Raw genomic sequence first — 15,092 nt, forward strand, 5'->3', positions numbered from 1 at the left:
TGTGTGTGTGTGTGTGTGTGTGTGTGTGTGTTGGGGTGTTACCCATTAGGCCTGGGGTGTGCTTGTGGGCAGATACAATAACAAATATCTGTTATGCCTGGATAATCAGACTCTAAGCTGGATATTGTGTACAGGTTTGTCAATAGGTCAATTTTTTTATTAAAATGCCCGATATTTTCTCTTCTTCATATCTGGATTTCTTAGGTTCATAGTCTGTGGGAAAATTGTGATGTAAGGGAGAAATTATAACCATTTGTCATTCAAAGATACTGCTGTCAGTAGATACCAGAGACTAGTAAGTTGAAGAGAAACTCGAGAAGGCATCTTTTCTTGTCACCCATTTGTGTTCCAGACAGGATAGGCTAAGGATGCCAGAGTTGATGAAATCTGCCATCGTAACCTGAGAATCACTTTAGACAGCACCCTTCATCCTGGCTTTCATCCCCTGGCTCCTCTTTCCCTCACACTTGAGCCCCATCAAGGTTAGTAAGAAGGACTGAGTTGAGCAGGTACCATCATTTACAACTAGTGTGACTGTAGGTCATCATTCTCTCCCCTGAGGAAAAGCTCTAATACTCATCCCCATTCAGTAGTAACAGAACATCAAAAAGAACTTTTCCCGATATCTTGGAATTAGAGTTAAAGCCTCAAAACTGGAGGTTTTTTTTTATTATCAGTGGATAACAAAAACTTGTTCTTGCTACAGAGAGATGCTAAATATCTATGAGAAAGGGGAGGAGTCTGCTCTTCCAGCCCCCAATTTAAAAGAAAAGGACCCCAGGGAAGCCCTTGAAGGCATTGAGGAGAGGAATTACCCTCCATTTAGATCCTGCTGGGTTATAGGAAAGCATCTGTCCATTCTGGGTTACCTCTGGATTGGAGAGTAAAAGTGTTTCCAAGAGAGCGTCAGCCGGCCCGGAAGCACAGAGGCACAAGTAAAGACAGACTGGTGTCTGGTCTTGTGTGGAACAGTGTGATGGCTGGAGTGCAGAGGGAGCTGCCCATGACAGCATGATATGAATGGACAAGAGAAGGAGAGGCCTGTGCTTTGGCTACTTCTGCCATTTGTCAGGACGAGGATAAGGAGATTTCCCATAGGTCAAGTAGGTAAAGAACCAGGCTTGAAATTCCTTTGAACCACACTATCCAGGGGAACTGCCTGCCCAGGAAAGAAAGAGATGGGTTGCACTTCCAAAGCAGGAGTTAAGAGAGGTGATCCCAAGAGATCAGCCTGGTATCATAAGAGCACACTTGTCTGAGTGGGTAACACCCCCCTACAGGCACACACGCATGAACACACACGCACACAAACATGCATGTGCGCCTCAGGGAGGGCCAGTGTTTGGGCATCTACCATGACAGAAGACACCCAACAACAAACCAAGTACCAGCCGGCCATTGGCCTTTTTCCTCTGATCGCTCCTTGTCCAACCTGGGAAAGCCAGAAGCAAAGTGAAGAGAGAAGGTAAAACAAGGAGAATGAAAAGATAATGCTCTCTACCTTCTTCATGGCTTGTTCCAGAACCACCAATGAGATGTGTTTTGAGGGGGAAGAAAGGAGGAGCTTTGAATTGGGTGAAAAATTAAAGTTTTTACATCTGATTGTATGAGATTTTATGTGTGTGTATGTGTACCTGAAGAAGAAACTGCTCTTCTGCCTGAATTCTCCTAGAGCCGAAGATCTGGGACCTGCTCAAGATGTCACAGACAGGACGATGACCTGGCAAAACGTGCTTGAAAGCAGTGATGGGAGAGTAAATAAAGCAGTTTCCTGATTGTTCACACCAAGTTCGCACTGATCGATAAGCTGTCTGTGCTGCATTTCATCTTTAATTATGTAGTGAAAGGGTTTTCTCTTGGTAAAGGAATTTATAGCAGACTGAGCATGTGGGAGAAAGATTGATTACTCACAAAATAATATGTGACGACAGCTACTTCACATAACCTGGTGCTAGAAACTCCAGCTGGGGAATCTTGATGCTTGATTTGGACCTTGAGGGACTAAGGGATCTTGAAAAGGTGGATGGAAAAGATGAAGCCGGTCCAGCTGTAGGCAATATCATGAGTAGAGCCGTGGAGATAGGTCCAGGCAAAGATGAATTACCCAGTTAGACCCCAGTGTTATCTCCATGGGGAGTTGTTGTCAGTGTTAAAACCAAAATCATAGTGTAGAGTCCACCTATGGTATGTATAAATCTAATCTTAAAACTTTAGATTTTATTCTTTAAATAAAACCCATAGGAGGTTTTTGAGCAGCAGACTACATGATCCTATCTGTGTTTTTAGGAAAATAACTCTGGCAACAGGGTAGAGACTCCAGGATATTTAGAGTGGAAACAAACTGAAGGTACTTAGATTGGTTAAGAGTGTAATGAGACACAAAATTATTTCTGTGGCTCTAGAGCGTAAGAGAGAAATTAGAGATCAAGTAGACAGAACTGATCATGACTTCCCTTCATAGACTTGTCTCCATGAATGTATGATTCCATGAATATATGACATCCACAGAAATCACCTCATTCCCTGAGGAAGCTTAGGACCTCAGGGGGCCAGCTATGCTCTGTTGACACCCCAAAGCTCAGCTACGCTAATGGTGAGTCAGCTCTACCTGGTAACGAGGCCTTGGCAGTTGCGGCCACTGTTCCCTCAGGGGTAGTAGGGTCACCTCTCCTGTCTGGCAATGCCAAGGGCAGAAACAACTGTCTCCCTCCTCCAGCCCCCAGAAGAACTGGAGAGGATCTCTATTCCAGCTCCTGGTTACCAGGTAGACAGTAGGAGGCTGCCCCCACTTTGGTGCTTCACAGCCCTTCAGTACTTCTCCAAAGATGGACAGAAAAGGGAATTGTTGGAATGCATGTTGCTTGTGATAAATCTTCCCTCACCTGGAGAAATTCTTGTGATGACCACAACCAGAAAAGAGCATGATCTCACAAGCTGTCGGTTTCCATTTCCCCGTTCACACTCAGTGAAACTCCTCAGTGGATATTCTTGTGGGGACTGGGGAAGTTTCCTAAGTAGTCTTCCAAAATAAAACTATGACTTCATGCTGTGCCCTCTCCAAAGCCTGATTATATCAGCCTGTGTTTGGGGAATGACTGTCAGTTACCCTTGCTTCCTAGTAGTTGTGGCAGTTAGATCAAATTGGATACAGAAGCCCAGACATCCTGAAGAGGAGAGAAATCAATGTAAATAAGTGTAATTTCTAAATAAAATATGCTTTTACCTAATTGAAAAGTCATTATCAATTAGTCAAATACAATTTTAATCAGACATGAATGATTGAGGAATTCTATATTCAGAGGAAGAACATGGGTTGGCATTTTTAAAACCCTCATGTCTCATGCCATTAACCTTGAAACCCTTTTACCAGGTAACTGAGGTGTGAGTTTTAATTCCCAGTATCAAACCAAGAATAAAATTATTTTAATTATGGTCAACTGGGTAAGGAACATTGACGGTCTAATTGCTAAGCGGTAATTCTGTATTCTGTCCCTGGGAGACAACACCTGAGCCAAATGCTTCAATAATTCATTAAAGCACTTCCCTGTGCATCAATTAGCAAATCATGTGCCTTGATTACTTTACTTAGGGAAAGTTACCCTTGTGAAAAAGACTTTTACCAATCATCAAAACATGAAAAAAAAAAACCCTCTAATCTATCCTACGTTTGATTTTCATAGGAAGAATATAAAATCTTACAATGGCTCTATTAACTAGGGGTCAAATGCCAAAAGCAATCTGCAAGATAATTACAAGGGGTGCAGCCTGACCAACTTTATGCACAATTGGGAGGTAGGTAGGCTTGGGGTTCCTACCTTTCTCATTTTTGTTTTTGGCAATAGTTTAATGAATTGTTTCAAGTTCCTTTAAACATCAAAACATTTCTGATTCAGGATCACATTTGTATCATCTCTATGTCCCCATGTTGCCAACCTAAATGCTTTGAATTTATAGCAGATCATAAATTGATGTCTTTTCCATGTCATTCATGACTTTGATTACTGACAGTTATTTTTGTATTTATAGCGTTTTACCCAAAATACCAAAGTAAAAAAGATATTATGAAAAAGAGAGGAAAAGCAAGTGAATAAATATGACAATAAGGATCACTAGATGGAAAAGAAAAACCTCAAAGAATATTTCCCTGCATGTGCAGAGAAGGCATTTCATAAATATTTGTTGGGTGGTAAATCTATTAAAGATTAGAGCAAAATAAGAAATAAAAAACATAAAGCCACATTTTCAACTTGGGCCCCAAATTTTTGCCCACACTGCCAACAATAAGGAGAAACATTCACTCAATGTGAAATTTAACTCTTCCTGTTCTAATTCAACTCCCTATGACAAAGGTGATCCTAAACAGAAAATTGCTGGATTAAAGTCAGCTAGAGAAATAGAAACGAGGAAAGGACAATCCACTGATTGAATCATCAAACTTGAAGAACTGAAAAACTATTTTCATGGGGTTTATTAACTCAAGATAATAAGAACCACTGAGTGTATTCCCTTCTAGAGCTATTACCGTTGTCAACACTCTTCTTGATACTGTAGTTTTAAATGGATTCTAAGGGCCATTGTTGACACCAGAATTGAGTGCAAGGCTAATGTATCTCAGGGCATTCTGCACTTTATTGTTCTTATTCTGTATCTACTACTGAAAGGAACGCCTCCAAAACAGGAACTCGATCTAGTAGACATTTGCCAGGATGTATTTGCACAGCATGGAAACACACCTCCTATGTTTGGAAATCTCAAGGTGGGGAGCAGGGGGCCACTGGGGGCAGTGTAGGCAAGCCCTAGGCTCTGCTTCCTCTCCTCCCACTTCCCATGCTGTACTGGTGATCCAGTTGAGCTCAATCACATTTTTTGCATCTTGAAAGAATGGATGATGGGCTCAGAGACGAAGATTATTCCCAGTAGCAGTGAAGTCAGGAGCCCAGCAACATGGCAGCAGGTGTCCAGGTGGGCAGCATCCAGCACATAGTGCTGTGACCATGAGAATGTGCTCATGGTCACTGTCCTGTGTGGCTGTTCCTGTCAGGGAGTTGGGTGTTGGCCACAACTGCACTCTTGTTTTTCACCTGTTTCCTCCACCTGGAACAACTCTGTTGAGCCACCTGAGATCCTTCTAACAAAATTGCTGTCTATTTAAGTTTCTTTTGTTTGCAGCCAAAGTCCTGGTTTGTAAGGAGAATAAAATAGAATTTTTAAAAATGTAATTTTCTGGGGTGCCTGGCTGGTTTAGTCAGTAGAGCATGCGGCTCTTGATCTCAGGATGGTGAGTTCAAGCCACAAGCTGCGAATAGAGATTACTTAACAAAATAATAATAATAATAATAACAATGAAATAAAAAATAAATAAAAGTTTAATTTTCTGAGAAGAGAGGCAGCTTCAAATACAAAAATCAGACACAACAGTTTAGAAATCACTGGCTTTTTCTCATATCTCATTCCTTCCTACTCATAATGCTTTCTTCTGATGTATATAAATAACTCCTCTAGTCACCAAAGGCTCTATTAAAAGCCTGTTTATGCTTTTGAAAACTACTCTTTGTCAGCCTAATTATAATAAGAAGTACTCATTAAATTTGGGATTTACAGAAATTTATAGAAAATCATGTCGATTCAACACCAAAAGGAATAAGTCGGGGGTGGGGAGCGGGACACAGGAAGACTGTGAAATTAGATTACCCAACAAGAGACTCTATCAATCGACGGAGGAAAACTTAACTAATTTAGAGCCTGTTTCACTATACGTGCTAAAAATGACCAACTGGCTTTTTGAGGTAGTTCTTGCAGATTGGCCAGATAGTTCATAATAGAGAGAACATTACAAATTAAAGTTATTTTTGCTTTGATAACAAGGTGTGGATGCACTGAGGTGGAAAGTCTGCAACAGACACCCTATGGGAAGCAATCCAAGGTCACAGGCTGAGCTGAGACATAGCAGCTGTCTCACAGTCATGGCCAGAGTGATTATGCCTGAGATTTCATGAAGGATGTAAATATTGAAGAATCAGAGACTACTTGAAGTTGCTAATCTAATTCTCAGACAATATTAACTTATGTTATGCTAGTGACAGCATAGAATTCTAAGATACTATGCCTGTAGTGTCTGGTAATCACTGTGACCTTCTGCTAAGAGCCTGAAGAGCTTCAAAAGTAATTCTCTTATGTTCTTAAGAGTCTTGATTAAACTATAGCCATTGTCGAGTCATAGGAACATACAGGAAGGAAGACAGTGAAGTGTTGTGTTGTGTGTGTGTGTGTGTGTGTGTGTGTGTGTGTATTTGATACCTAAGGTATTATTCAAAATTTAATTTTGAAAAACTGTCTCAGTCCAATTTTTTTTAAGATGCTGTGGTCTGATAGATTTGCATTATTATTTTTTTTTATCTTTTAAACTTTAAAAAAAGTGTCTATTTATTTTTGAGAGAGAGAGAGAGAGAAAGAGCACAAGCAGGGGAAAGGCAGAGAGAGAAAGGCAGACACAGAATTGGTAGCAGGCTCCAGGCTCTGAGCTGTCAGCACAGAGCCCCACGCGGGGCTCAAACCCGCAAACCGTGAGATTATGACCTGAGCCAAAGTCGGACGCTTAACTGACTGACCCATCCAGGTGCCTGGATTTGCATTATTATTGAAGTGGTTTCTAGACCACAGAATTGATATACATCCAGTCCTTATAGGAGATACAATCAATGCATCAAATGGAAGTTTTAGCATGCTTAGCTAATCCTGAAAACACAATACCTATTTCAAAATGTTGAATTACCTTTAAGGCACAGAGAATGGTCTAAACATTAGAAAATTTAAAACTTGTAACCAGAGAAAAGCTACTATTCTCTATCATGAAATAGAAAAGAAAACTTCTTCATATGTAGAAGAAGGTCTTTGGGGATGAGACCTAAAAAAATAAATATTCTTTTTATGTGAACATTAGCAATTTTCAAGATTAAAAAAAAAGAGACAATACTTACAGTCAAATTTCTGAAGACCAGCTGTCTTATCCTTCATAGGTATTAGTCTAATTCAAGTGCCAGAATCAGAGGCAAATGCTTCAACATACCTTCAGATTTTTTAATATTCTCAGCACTAAAAATAAACATATCCTCAGTAAGCAAGCTACACAAACAACCTATAAAATAAATCTAAAAAACAGCAGAGCCAGTATTTCTGTTTGTTTTCTAAAATGCCCCCATTTCTGAAGGGGTGAAAGTACGGTTAATAATGTATTTTATTCCAAAAATTTTTATGGACTATTTTAAAGTACTGTCCCCTTCATCAGATGGTCATCATATGGAAAGTCTCAACACACAGAGTCCATATTCATCTTCAAGCTTAGCTTTAAATCCAGTGGTTGAATCCATTTGAAGCCCTTATTTTCAGGCATCAAGGTTTATGAGCTTATATCTTCCCCTGCCCCAACTGTCCCACACCATCCAATGGTTCTCATGTGAGGTAAGCTAATCTGTATCATTCTTTTCTATGATCTGACAATCCTCACTCTGAATCTTGATTTATGCTCTCACCGTTCATCCACTCACTTGCTTATTTGCGTAATAACATTTATTTAGCAGCTACTGTGCACAGAACACTGTTTTGTATACTTGGAACGTGAATAATTAAAACACAGTACCTGCCCTCTGGCAGCTTAGAGGCTATTGAATAGATCAGTGAATGGAAAAGTACCATTTGTACAGAATTGCAGATTATACAGAAATACAGATGTTTTCAAACACTGAAATATAATTGTCTCAGTGCCTGGCAAGTCAGTATTTCTGTGAAAGCCAAAAATATGTGCTGCCTACATCCCCCTTTAAGAAAGGACTTGCTGCTCCATCTGTTAGGAGGTCTGTAAGCAGATATCCCCTCAGCTCTTGTTCCCTTCAGGGATTGCCCAAATCAGGTCCTCTCTAGGGAGGCCCACATCCAATGACTGACTAAGATGAGACCATTTATTCCCATAAATGGTTGTTCTGAGACTCAGTTTACAGTGCGTGTTGGAAAGGGTCCCCACACCTCCAATAAACAATTCCCAGGCACCAGCAGGGTGTCCAAGAATTCAACTCAATCTGGCACTACCTACCCAAGGATAGCATCAAATTTCACAGGCTAAGGCCTCACTGCTACAAGACTGCCCTCCTGCCTCCCCACTTGAGACTCCAGTCACAAGACCAGGTTCCTCCCAGTGCTTCTGAGCAACTGGCTACAGATTGGAGCTCCCTGTGACCTCCCTTAGGAGGTCCAGGCTGTTACCTGTACTTCCAACAGATTGGCTATAAATCAGGGGTTCCCGTGGTAAATTCTTGTTGGGTCTGATTAACTTGCTAGAGTGAGTCACAGAGAAACGTGTATGTAACAGAGAAGCATGTTACATACTAGATCACTGGTTTATTATAAAAGGATATAACTAAGGAACAGCCAGATGGAAACAGCATGGTAAGGTATGGGGAAGGAGCATGGAGCTTCCATGCTCTCTTCAGGAATGCCACTTATCCCCAGATCTCTACAAGTTCACCAACGCTCAGCAGTTCTTCCATCCCTGTCCTTTTGAATTTTTATGGAGGCTTCATTACATAGGCATGACTGATTAAATCATTGCCATTGGCAGTTGATTCAACCTCCAGCCCCATGCTCTCTCCCCTCCCCAGGGGTCAGAGATTGACACTAAAAGTTCCAATCCTGGAAGTTGGGTCCATTGTCAACCAGCACCCATTCTTAGGTGCTTTCCAAAAGTTGCCTCATTAAGGTAACAAGAGATACTTTTATCACTCTCTACGCAGGAAATTCCAAGAGTCTGGGGAGCTGTGAGCCAGGAACAAGGTTAAAGACCAAATATATATTTATATTTATTTGTTATAATAAATCACAGTATCACAGCCCAACACCCTGCTCTCTGTGGAGTCAGCTATCCTTCAACTGTGCCTGCAGCCCAGTTCTCTCTCTGCTCAATCCTGCTTCCTTCCTGCCCCTTCCATGGGGTTTATTCTAAAGACACTTGCTAAAAACTTACACTGCCCAAATATGCTTCTGGGAGAACCCAAGTGGCAACACTCATTGAACACATTTTTTAAATGAAGTATGGCCCTTGCTTTCTTGCATTAGAACGTGACCTTCAGGAATATACGGCCTCAAACAGAGAAATAATAACATTGATAATAAAAAAGCAAAAACCGACCTAAGATTTACCCTGTGCAGGGCACAGTTTCAAAGGTTCTATATGTATCAGCTCATTTAATCCTCACAGTGACTCAATAAGTGAGTCGTATTATTAATCCATTTCAGCTGATGAGTAAAGGGAATGACAACAGTCAAATATTTTGCTCAAGGTCACACAGCTACTAAACGACTCCCAACCAGTACAGCTCCAAAGTGTAGTCTCTTAACCGGTATCTTAAACTTTTTCTCTGATTCTCCAGCATCTTAATAATTTCATAGCATCGTTAGTAAGTACAGTAGAATTAAATGTTGAAAGCACTTTTTGATAATAAATACTGCCTACCATTTGTGAACCCCTACCACATGGAGCACTGCTGTAGAGTCTTTATAGAATCAAATTATTGTGTGGGGCGCCTGGGTGGCGCAGTCGGTTAAAGCGTCCGACTTCAGCCAGGTCACGATCTCGTGGTCCGTGAGTTCGAGCCCTGTGTCAGGCTCTGGGCTGATGGCTCGGAGCCTGGAGCCTGTTTCCGATTCTGTGTCTCCCTCTCTCTCTGCCCCTCCCCCGTTCATGCTCTGTCTCTCTCTGTCCCAAAAATAAATAAAAAAACGTTGAAAAAAAAATTAAAAAAAAAAAAAAAAAAAGAATCAAATTATTGTGATAGTATTTCTGAAATTAGGCCAGGCTTGGTTATATTCTCCTTTTACCACAAAGTAAGCAGCAATCTGTGACCATAAGTGACTTACCCAAAGTCAGAGTTCACAGGTAGCAGAAATATTCTCAAATCTATATTTCTCTCTCCTAAAGAAATGATCTCAAAGTTCACCTAGATGCTAAGATTTATCTCAATTATACCTAATCCATGAACTATGAATTATATGTAATCATCATTTTTAATTACACCATCTTCGTCTCCAGACATCCCAGAAATGCAGAGGAGCCCCTGATGCCTCTGTCCACTAGCACAGCTTTCACCATAGCCATGATCTAGAACTTTCCTTCATAAACCTAGGTTACTTAGACAGTTCTCCAAGTATTCTTTTAGATACCCACCCTCGATGGTATGCAAGGGCTTCTGCCCTTCATAGTCTTCATTTTCAAGTCCAAGAACTATGAATGAACCACATTATATATTTGATTCTATATTTAGTGTATTGATGAAAATTCCAGGAAATCCCAGTTCACACGTATAATAATATGATGTGGTAATCTGCTCTTTGAACACAAATTTCACTTCTAAAAGACCACTGAGGCCTTGGCCCATGAATAACCAATTCAATTCAGAGAGCAGCAGTCTCTCCTGTGGCTAAGGTAAGAGACTGGGGAGCTTTGGGAGGGAGAGTAAGAAGTTTTCCTTTATGTCCGTTTTTTTGTGGAGGTGGAAATACATGCATTTGTCACCTCGGAAATACGGGGTTATACATTGCTCTTGACCATAAAAGGTAAAAAAAAAAAACCAAACAAACAAACAAAAAAACAAACAAACAAAAACCCTCTGAATCGTGTTTACTGTAACCAAAGAGCTGAGAGGGGAGAAGAGTGTGAATGCAGAGTAACGAAATGCCAGCTTTTTGGCAACAGGAACAAACAGGACAGAGAATAAGGACTTCTGCGAGGCTCGCTCCTTGGCTCCTTGACTCGGGAAATGCACTCACTCTTTGTCTCTATTATTTGCTGCCTGACAATTGTTCCCAGCAGTGAAAGGCGAGCTCACCCTCTGGGAATGGGTTCAAATATAAATGACTGAGATTCTTGTCAAAGGTCCACTGTGGCTGACACCCCCTCCTCCGCCCCTTATCCCCCTCAAGGGCACTTCATTTTCGCTTTATTACTTTTTTCCCCTCCAAGGGCAGGTTAAGGTCCAGGAAAAAAAAAAAAAACCTGCCATTCTAAATGGAGGTTCTTGATTATAGGCCAACATTTCTGCCCTACCTCACTTCCCACTCCCTTTACTTCCATTCTGCCTCTTGCCAGACTGCCCTTTTCTGCAGTGCAAAATCCCAGCCACCGCTGCGTACTTGAAAGCGGCTTGGGTAATGGCTGCTGTAAGACCTTCCATGAACAACCCCTAATGAACATGTGCAAACCTTGCAGAGTGTTGCTTCATTGTCCATTTACTCTGCTTTCAACATGACAGCTGACAGCCTCCGTGCTGAGGGAAAGAAAAGCTGTAAATGCCGAGAGCCATAAAATGTTTACTTTACTTTCTGTGAAAGTCAGGTTCACTCATCCAACGCTCTCTTCCACGATCTGGTGTTGTGAAAATTGCAGTCATTTACGTTTCTCTGGAGAGTTAAAACAAAGAAACCACAGTGACAGGAGCCCTGCTTTTCAAAAACTCCAGAAGAATAAAAATCGTGGAATGCCTCACAAAAGGAATGACAAATCTCCTTAAAGAAACTCCTAATGATGCAATTCAACAGCAATTTAAAAATAATGGTTGATGGCCTGATTTGTAAGAGACGTGGGAAGAAAAGAGATGGTTTAAGCTCTACGAAATAAGCTCTTGGTTCATTCATACCAGGCACACTAAGCCAGGCAGAGGAACAATGTCCATGGTGGGAAGACAAAGAAAGGCAGCAGGTCCACCAAGCATTGCAAAAGCTGAGGCTCAAATCGTATTCACCCATGTTATTGTTTTTGATCTTTACCACAACCTTGGGAAGCTCTATGACAATTGTTAATATCCCCGTTTCACAGAGGAAACACTGAGGCACAGAGATAGTCATTCCTCGCCAGTGGCTCGGCTAGAACTCCAGCTCAAATCTTCTTTCAAAGCTAATGTATTTTTCAGCCTCTGCATTGCATTTTAATGAAATATCAAGTGCTCTGAGGGTTTTTTGAGTTAAAATTAATTTTTTCTAGGTTATGCTAAATGTGCTTCCTTAAAACGTCTAAAATGAGAAGGTCTCTTCTCTTTGTCAGGCAAAATGGTGACTGTGTGGGTGTCTGGGTATCAGAATTAACATTCTTTTCAATGAGGAGTTGATTTACCAAACACTACTTAAATTAAAAAGATCCCAAATGTGGCAGTGTTCCCTCCGCAGTTACCACAGGTCATTTATGCAAGCATTTCAGAGACAGCTCTTTATTGCCAGTTTATAATTAGATTCACCAGAGACTTATTAACCTCTGGGAAGAGTTACAAGTTTTGCATAAAAGCAAAACAAAGAAAAAAAAAAAGTCCTCAACTCATAGAAGTAAAATTTAAAGCAAAGATACAGTAAAAATAAAATTCACCTTATTCACAGGCACATAAGAGTCTATTGTTTTGTTTTGTTTTTTTTAAATCAGATTTCCAGGACCTAGAGATATTAATCTAATAGATCTCAATTACATTCAGGGAACATTGTGTGCTATTCTGGCGCACAGAGGTCCCCAACCACCCTTGGAAATACATTGGACTGTGGGCGGGAGGGCTGAGGAGGAGGTAAGTTTCCAGATAAGAGTAGCAATTTGGAATTTGCAAGATGAGACAAAGTAACCCGCCATGAGTACCTTTGAATAGGAGCATTGTTAGCAGTAATATATAATTAAATTCTGCCTTCAAAAATTGTTGAGTGATAATAATTTAGTGAATAATAATTTCACTAGCTTCTGGTTTGATGTCTCTTCACTGCCTGCTACTATTTGTAGTTATAAAACCTCGTTAATAAAAACCATCTGTGGACTAAAGTAAACCTCTGAACTATTAAAAAATGATTTATGAAAAACGGAGTGGTTTTTTTGACCATCAAATTAGCAAAGCGTTTGTTTTTATGTTAATTTTCAGTACAATGGAGGCAGGCAAATTCATATATTACCTGTTAGCATATAAACTTGTGTAATGTTTCAATCATTTTTGGAAGTAATTTGGAAATAATAACTACAAGTTTTCAAAATGGTCATATTCTTTCACTCAGCAATACAAGTGCCATCCTAAGGAAAATGTACACATAAGCAAATATGCTTATAAAAGTACAAATTTTGGAACAATCTTAATGTCCACAAATAGGGAAATAAGTGAGCAAATTATGATATATTCAAATGATGAAATAGGTTAAATCTCCCTTAAAACATCTTATAAGAGTTTGAAGTAAGATGGAAAAATGCTTTTCATGAAAAGTTAATTCTTAAAATCATCTTAAATTATCTATGATACAACTCCTTAACTAGTTTAACAAACAAACAAAAAAAGCACCTGGAAAAGTGATCAGAAGGAAATACATTGACGTGTTAAAAACAATTCTCTTTAAAAGGTGACATGGTGAATATCTGGTATTTTGCTTTTATACTTCTCAGGTTTTCCATAGTGGAAAATGTGTCTTTTACAATTTTGTAAGTAATTTTCTTAAAAAGAGCATTTTGCTTTCTTTTTTTAAATTGAGGTATAATTGATATATAACATTCTAGTTTCAGGTGTCCAATATAATAATTTGATGTTCATAAATATTGCAAAATGATCACCACAGTAAGTGTAGTTAACATCCTTTTTGCTTTCTTTCTAATGTAATATAGGTCACAGTTACATATTTACTCCTAAGTACACTAAAAAATGAAGAGAAAATGTTGTTCCTTTACTCTCACAAAATGGCAGGTGGTTTCCCTTAGAAGGAGCCAGAGAGAGAGAAGACGCAAGAAAGAAGCCACAGGCTTTGTGTTAGCAAATCCCAGAAGGGAGATTCATTACAATTACCACATTCTATTCATTAACTCAGTGGCTAAATCTAGCTGTCACTCAGGGGGAGGGGGTCATACAACAGCATGAAGGCCAGGACATAGTGACCAATGGGAGCCTTCTTAGAGGCTCTTGGCCTCAGAAGTATAAGAATAAAGTCCGCATTGGTAATGGGGGGAAAGGTTCTGTCCTCTACCAAACAGAACACCCGGACAGTGGCTTCCCCCGTGGATATCTATTGCGCATCTAAAGGGTTATCAGTTATAAATGCTCAAACTCATCTTTCAACTGAACCCTGGCCCCTAGTGCCAATGCTGGAGGAGCTGCTACCCAGGGAGGGGAGCACATGTTTCTGGTATCTTCCATTGGAGTTTGGAATGCATTTTCCTAGAGAAGAAGTTATTATAAATAATCAATGTGCTCCCAGGCCAACAACTGGAAGCCTATTTAATACAAACCTTAAACCTTCAAAACTTTAAAGGAACATGAACCTTAGAAAATATAATAATGTTATTTCAACAACATCAAATCTGATAATATAATTATTCTATGGAAAAATACATCATGGGTTCTAAGCAACCCAATTTACAAACAGATCTTAGGAATATAATCTTAAATTTATTATCAGTTCTCTACATATATACACCTAACATAGTCATAGGCTTTTTTAGAATAATCTCCCAGATAAATGCTGAAATTCTGAAACCTGTAAAATAATTAGGACAACTGTTAATTTAAGCCCAAAATGGTTAATACTAAAATAGTATTATTTAACAATAACAGGAATGGATTTTTCTGTCATGTGGAAAAGTGAGGCTATCCTATATAGTGGATTTCAGTTTGTTGTTTTAGTAACAATTATCGTGTCAAATTACATGTCAAATTAGTCTAGTAACACAAGTGGGCTTCTGCAGTAAACCTTTCATTTATAAAGGAGTTAAAAGTATTACTATTATCATTGCTAATTTACAGATCAATATCACATAATGTGTTTGCCTCTAATAGTGCCATGCTCACTGTGAGAATTTAAAAATTGATGAAAAAGAGAATTTTGAATCTTAATATTTCTGATAAATCCAATCCCAAATATAATACTGACTACACCAATTTTTAGGGCTTTTGTGCTGTTTGTATAACCATTACCTTAATAAGACGATGTAATTTTTTTTCTGTCTTATAGGTTTCCTTCGTCCCTTCTGTCCTTCGTTTCTTTCTTTCTCTCTCTCTCTCTTTTCTTTCATCCTGCTCCTAGCTTGGGTTTCTGATACTTGCACA

The 15,092-nt window shown here is 39.6% G+C and overlaps 1 protein-coding gene across 1 annotated transcript in view; it reads left to right on the plus strand.

Moving 5' to 3' along the window:
- GALNTL6 (polypeptide N-acetylgalactosaminyltransferase like 6) overlaps positions 1–15,092 on the plus strand; it is a 1,203,008-nt gene that overhangs the window by 1,000,498 nt on the left and 187,418 nt on the right. The window lies entirely within an intron of this gene.

Source organism: Panthera onca, chromosome B1, assembly GCF_046562875.1.
Source record: "Panthera onca isolate mPanOnc1 chromosome B1, mPanOnc1 haplotype 2, whole genome shotgun sequence".
NCBI classification, from domain to species: domain Eukaryota; kingdom Metazoa; phylum Chordata; class Mammalia; order Carnivora; family Felidae; genus Panthera; species Panthera onca.